Below are 7377 nucleotides of genomic sequence, written 5' to 3' on the forward strand. Positions count from 1 at the left end.
CCTTAGCAAGCTAGTGTTCAATAAACCCAAAGATCTCAGGTTTTGGGACAAGAATCCACCATTTGATAAAAAACTTCTGGGAAAATTAGGTTTAGATCAACATCTCACACTCTATACCAAGATAAATTCAAAATGGGTAAAAGACTTAAATATAAAGAGGGAAATATAAGTAAATTAAGTGAACATAGAATAGTATATCTATCTGATCTATGAGAAGGGAAAGAATTTAAGACCAAGCAAGAGATAGAAAACATTACAAGATGTAAAATGAATAATTTAAATTATATTAAATTTAAAAGGTTTTATACAAACAAAATAATGCAACCAAGATTAGAAGGGAAACAACAAGCTGGGGGAAATATTTTATAACAAAAAACTTTGACAAAGGTCTAATTTCTCAAATTTATAAGGCACTAAGTCAAATATACAAGAAATCAAGCCATTTCCCAACTGACTGAGGGACATGAATAGGCAATTTTCAGATGAAGAAATCAAAACTATCAATGATCACATGAAAAAATGTTCTAAATCTCTCTTGATTAGAGAAATGAAAATCAAAACAACTCTGAGGTACCACTTCACACCTAGCAGATTGGCCAATATGATAGGAAAGGAAAGTAATAAATGTTGGAGGGGATGTGGCAAAATTGGGATACTAACACATTGCTGGTGGAGTTGTGAATTGATCCAACCATTCTGGAAGGCAATTTGGAATTATGTCCCAAGGGCTTTAAAAGAATGCCCTTTGATCTAGCAATACCACTACTAGGTTTTTACCCCAAAGAGATAATTAAAAGGGTTGTGCAAAAATATCCATAGCTCCATTCTTTATGGTGGCAAAAAAATGGAAAATGAGGGAAAAAATTCCCCCCAATAGGGGAATGACTAAACTGCTTGATTTTTATATGAACTGGAAATACTTCCATGAATTGATGTGGAGTGAAATGAGCAGAACCAAGAGAACATTGCACACAGAAACTGAACATTGTGGAACAATCAAATGTTATACACTTTGCTACTAGTAACAATGCAATTATCCAGGACAATCTTGAAGGATTTATTAGAAGAATGCTATCCACATCAAGAAAAAGAATTGTGGGAGTAGAACTATGCAGAAGAAAAACATGATTTGTCACTTGTTTATATTAGGATATGATTTTGGGGTTTTGGTTTTAAAAGATTATTACAAAAATGAATAATATGGAGATAGGTATAAGTGATACATGTGTAACAGTAGAATTGCTTGTCAGCTCTGGGAGATGGGCAGAAAGAGGGAGGGAGAGAACATGAATAAAGTAAAAATGGAAAAAAATGTTTAAATAAATAAACAAAGTTTTTTGTCTAGATCCTGATTTCCCTTTTGAAGTCTTTGGGAACATCTTACTGCAGTTTCAAGGTCTCTTGGGATTCTATAGAGCTTTTTATTTCATTAGGTGTTGGTTTGATTTCCATTGCTTTATAATATTTATTTAGAGATATTTGTAATCTTTTAGATGTCTTGATACTTCTCTTCCCTTCCATTTTAAAATATTTTTTCTATTGATGTAGTTTCTTGTAATCTAAGTTTCTGATTGAATTCTTCCTGAGATCTTTGGTGGGTTTGGTTTTTTCCCCCATAACTTATATTTCTCTGTCATTAACTTTCTGACTTTTTCCCTTTCGATAGTTACTTGGAGCTGACCCTTAACACTATCTCAATCTCTTCCCATGCTGGGGAATTCATTTTTCATTGGCTTCAGACTCTGCTCCAAGTAGCTCCTAGAAGTGGGGTGATAGATTGGGAAAGAATTAGCCTCAGATGGATTCCAGTCCCTTTACTTCAGACTTTCTACAACTACAAATCTTGGTCCCACGTCCCTGTGTTGATTCTGTTTGTGATTTTTGCAGAATTAGGGTAGGATGAAATAGAGGTTCTCAGCAGAGCTTCTGCTGTTTAGGGATTTCCCAACCCTTGTAGAAAGGGAGTAGACATCTACCCCTCCTATACTTTCTCCTCTTCCACAGATAGTTAGACAGAGTTAAAGTCCTTTGCTTGAAACAGGACAGTGGAGTGGCATATACCAATAAAGTCTATGGCAAGAAGGAAATCTCTGAGTAGATCCCAAAGCTGAAGTCAGTGAATGAGTTTGGGTATGTTGTCAGACTGTGGAGGCTGCTGAGGTAGTGGTTCATAAGAACAGTTAGGGATTAGTAGTCTCCACTGTTAATTCATAAAACTGTTACCATGATAGGTGTCTTGATTTCTTGCCCCATGGAAACATCTAACTCTAATGTATAATACTTTGGGGGGGGGGGATTTTTGAGAATAAGAATTGGGGAAATTCCTGGTTCCCTGTCTTATTCTCCAACTCTCTACAATCTTTCTACAGAAGTACTAGATGTTTATTATATTTAATTGTGTTGTCCTACTTTAACCCTTCTTCCTCTACTCTGACTTATGGTAGAAAGTGCTGAAGGCTTCCTACAACCTAATACTGCCTGTCTATGTGATTCTCCTTGTTATTATTTTGGGCAAAGGTTCATGGGGTAGATGAGGAGAATGGAGAATAAAAAGAATTTTTATCTTCACCATATATAGAACTTTCCTGGCATGTTATGTCTTTATGAATTATGCCATAAGATGTTGGGGACAATGAAAGAAAAAGAAAATAAAAAGGAAAGCCCCTTCTTTTATAAGAAAGCTGTGTTTAGTTATATGGGATAAACATATGTATGTAAGACCCCTGAGGTCAAAAACTGTTTTATTTTGTCTTTATTTTCCCAGTGCCTTATACATAGCAGTTTCTTAATAAGTGGTTACGGATTAACAGCAGGTACATAGAGTTTAGGTAATGTTGGTAGCATAGACTGATAGATTTAGGTCTAGAAATGACCTCAGAGCAAGTTCACTCCTTCTTAGAGAGAAGAAACAAAGACTCATGGAGGTTATGACTTGTCTAAGGTCACAGAAGTATTAAGCAAGATCCAGGATATAAACCCAGGTCCCCTGATTCTAAGTCATTCCTTTTTCCATTGTGCCACACTGGCTCCCTAAAAAAGTTCCTTATGTCATAAGGATACTGAAAAATAGTTTTACTGCAATGATTAATGATAAATAAACTTAACATATGTGAACTTAAATATGCAATATTATATTGTTTCCAGTTCTTCACAATTTACTTTTTCCTTCTCCTAATGTAACTCTGAACTTGAGGGATTGACTCGGAATGTAGCAGCCTCTATTTTACATGCATCTAGTGCTCTGTACAAGCTTCAGTCTGAACTTGACTCAGTAGCTCATCTAGTTTTGGAAAACAGAATTTTGCTGGACATCTTGACTGCTGCCCAAGGAGGCGCCTGTGCAATAATTAATCAGTCATGTTGTTCATATATAAGTTGTTCAGGAGATATCGTCGATGATATTGGAACATTTAAAAATTGTTAAATGATACTCTGCAGATAGCACAACACACTCATGTAAATGAGGATACTACATCTTGGTGAAACCCATCTTCACAGTTTTCAGAGATAGCCTCATGGTTCAATAGTGGTGGTTTATTACAATTCATTCTTAAATGGGTCCTAGTCATTTTTGGAATTCTTATTAAGATAATTATAAACTGTTGTACTACTCAATTTTCTAAATGTTAACTTGCTTCTAAGCATATGTTATAGATTTTATAGGCAATTCCAAAATACCATAAGGTTTTGGTGAACTTCTCATATATTCTGTAAGGTGCTTGGTTCTTCTTTGGGAGTTAAGACTATGTTGGGATGAACCCTCACTTCAACCAGTAATTAGTACCACGATGAATAAGTCTTTTCTTGCCCAGTTCTAGAAACTCACTTGCATCTACTCTGCATTCTACAACTGAACCCCTGCACCAGGCTATGCGTGCTCCAGAGATGAGTTTGAGTTCCTTTCAAGACACATTTCCTAATCTGGCTACTTGGTTGCATATGCAACCTAGATTGGCCCAGCAATATTTCACCCAGGTCTCAGATGACTTCTTCAAAGAGGGGACCAACTGGGGCCATCTTGTGGGATTCCTCATCTTTGGAGCAGTGCTCTATGAAGACAGTGTCAACAAAAAAAAATGGAGCCACTGGTGGACCAGATGGAGGACTGGATGATGACTTACCTAGAGATACAACTGGCAGACTGGATACACAGCAGTGGGTGTTGGGAAGAATTCACTGCTCTTTTTAGGAATGTGGCCTTGGAAGAGGCAAGGCATCTGTAGGAAGGGAATTGAGACTCAGCATGAATAGTGCTGGTCCAAGTGGTGACTCTAGTGACTATGGGGGTTAACTTTCTAATAATACTATTGGTGAAGTAATGGTAAACTCAATACTACTCTGTCAACTATGTGTAACCTTATGAATCAACGTCCTATACCCATCTGCATTGTTGCACTCTACCTTTAGTGCCATCCCTAGATTATAAATGATTGTAAATGCCCACATTTTTCTTTGGATCAAAGGAGGGATAATGTGAATGTGAAATTCCATACCCCTTGTGATTTTGATATTGTATTGTATATATATCCTATAATTCTGAAATACTCTATATATTTTATAATTCTGTAATACTATATAGCTATTTTGTACTAACATTGCTCCCCACCTTGCCCCCATGCTAGTTGGCTAAGCTGTGCATCCTTCTCATCTACTTTGTGGGCCAGAGACTTAGATTTAATCCACAAGTTTCTGCCTCATAGCTGTTCAGAACAGTCTATCTTTATGTTGGCCTCTGCTCAATCATCACAGCATGCAGTACTTCCATGCTAAGGGCAGAGATTACATCAATGAAATGACTGGCCATGGCCATGGCCATCAGAGGCGTCAAGACATAAGACCAAGTCACTGGACAATTTACTCAAGTCAGATGATACTATACTCACCAGGCTAGTTGTCTTCTGTGGCTAACTGGAGTCCGGCTTTATTGTGAGACTGACCCTCTCTCCATAAACCTATTTCTTTTTTGACTTGGAAACTTTGTTTTACTTTATAGGGTCTCTGCTAATAAATTTTTGCCAGAGTATACTAAAGCCCACCTTATAAACAGCATCCAGTAAATTCTCCTGCGGGGTCTTTATCACCCCTTGATATCTGTATTAGCTACTGAGCTTTGCATTCTTACTCATCAGTCCAAAACCATTGCAAAAGTGCCCTACCTCCTCTACCCTGTCATGTGAAACCATTTCAGGGCTGTAGGCTAGCCCTGCTCTACCCTCATGGAACCCTAGAGAAATCACTAGAATTCCTTGTCTCCCCTATTGCTAGTCTTCAAGCCACCTCTTGCTACCAGGGCAGTCAATCAGGGGAGTAGGGACAGGAGACAGATCTGCTGGTGGAGGAGACATGTCAGCCTCTCGATTTAGAAAGTTTAGGCTAGTGAGGGGAGAGGGGAATTCTTTTGTACAGAATGAGTGGAACAGGGATGGAGAAGATACATTCATGACATCCATCTTAAAACTACTGCTCCAGGTTGAGTGACAGTTTGTGCCTCTGTTTCCTTATCCATAGGATGGGAAGGGTTCAACTCAATATCTTTTAAGATCTATTTCAGATCTATATATCTATGATCTCTTAACCCTAACTTTTGTTTCCATTGGAGGAAAAGTGTGTTCCAGGTTCCTAACTGCTGATACTTCAGGACACCACTAATTCACAAATTGAAGTCAGCCTGTCTTGCCCACAATTGTCTTTCTTGCTTCTTTTCCCCAGAAATCCAACAAGATAAAATGGCTCCTGCTACTAATTCCATTTTAGCCTGAAGCATTTACAAAAGTCAGTCTTTTTAGGTTCTCTCTATGTGAATAAAGCAAGGCTCACACAAGGAAGAGTTCCAAAGATTATTCCCTGGAAGGACTATAATCCTAGCACCATCTTAAGGTCACTTAGAGCCTACTGCTGCTCCCAGCACAAAACTCTCCAACAGCCAAACAAAACTTGCTTTTTTATTAAAAAAAAAAAGTATATTCCTTTCTCTACATTCCAAAAACTTGAATTAGTAGGAAAAAAAAGGGAACTTTTAAGTCACAATGTCTTGTTGGAAGACTGTCAAGTCAGCATGTTTCCAAAAGGGCAGAAAAAAGAGGTCTGATTTTATAAAAACAACCTTAGCTGCCTACCTGCACTGCGCCTTGAGGTGATTCTGGTTAATCATAGGAATCAAGGAGATTCAGAAAGATTAAAAAAAGCAAAAACCTTACCATTATTTTCCTAATGAGTCCCCAAGTCGGCTGTGCAGTGTGCTGCCAATGCAGAGAATTTAGATGGCAAATGTGCAAGTTAGCCTCTGGGTAGACACTTCCTTTTTTTTTTTTAACTGTGTGGTCTCTGCACCCTTTCACACATAGATATGTAGTTTCTTGTTTGCATATTATCTCCAGTGAGCACATAATGTGTGAGACCAAGAAGGAGAGTTTATCTGGTTAGCAACAATAGTACTCAGTGTGAATAAGTAATAGTCTTGAAAGGAAAAGAATAATTTACCTTTATGTAGTATTTTATGGCTTATAAAGAGCTTTTCTCACAATTCTCCTGTAAGGATTGAGAGAGACAAAGAGAGAGACCACGTCACATATGTCCACTATCTCACTAGATCCTTGTGAGGTAGGTATTATATATCTAGTTCGTATTTCCATTTTATAGATGAGGAAACTGAAGCTCCGAGAAAGAGGTTAGGTGACCTCCCCAAGTGGTTACATGGCTAATAATTGTCAAAGATGAGATCTGGGGCTAGGTTTTTCGGACTTGGAGGCCAGTATTCTAGCTCCAATACTAGATAGGGATGGTCCACAATGAGAGACACTACTAAACTCTGTCAAGCATCTTGCCAGATTCTTGTTGCTGCAACCCAGTCTAGGTGTCAATATTTAACGTTGGAAATGAAACTGGTGCCCAAATGAATCTAAAGATCGACTTTCTTGGATGGGCCTCTAAGTTTCCAGCTCCTTAATCTACTCAAGTCCTGTGGCCTCCAAGTGTTAACTCCACTTCACCTCAGTTCCACACAGGAATGGAAACTTAGGTGTGTTTCCAAACAGCAATAAAGGAAATGGTAGATAACAGGAGAATGAGATAATGGATGGAGAGAGATGATGGGTACATTTTGCTGGAGAAGGTGGGATTAATGGATTGATTGGAGAAGAGAAGGTCGGTCCACTGCTTCATCTGAGACTGAAGTAAAAGAGAATGGAATGGGGGATGATGTTGTGAGATGTTGAGAAGGGGAAAAGAGATAGTCCATGATGAATAGCCTTTATTTTCTCAATAAAGCATCTTCAGTGGTGAGGAGAAAACACTAGCATCCAGAAACTGAGAAAGGTCTTCTGTAGAAAGTGGAACTTGAGCTGAGATTTGAAGGAAACCAGATTCTAAGAGGTAGGG

The 7377-nt window shown here is 38.1% G+C and overlaps 1 protein-coding gene across 1 annotated transcript in view; it reads right to left on the reverse strand.

The window, feature by feature from the left end:
* Positions 1–6309, reverse strand: part of FYB1 (FYN binding protein 1) — a 222865-nt gene extending 216556 nt beyond the window's left edge. The window contains exons 1-2 of the mRNA XM_007487422.3: positions 6198–6309; positions 4122–4217 (exon numbers count right to left, since the gene is read on the reverse strand). The gene's annotated coding sequence lies outside the window, so the exon portion shown is untranslated. The remainder of the gene's footprint in view (positions 1–4121; positions 4218–6197) is intronic.
* Positions 6310–7377: the final 1068 nt, after the last annotated feature.

The sequence above is a fragment of the Monodelphis domestica genome, chromosome 3 (genome assembly GCF_027887165.1).
Source record: "Monodelphis domestica isolate mMonDom1 chromosome 3, mMonDom1.pri, whole genome shotgun sequence".
NCBI lineage: Eukaryota > Metazoa > Chordata > Mammalia > Didelphimorphia > Didelphidae > Monodelphis > Monodelphis domestica.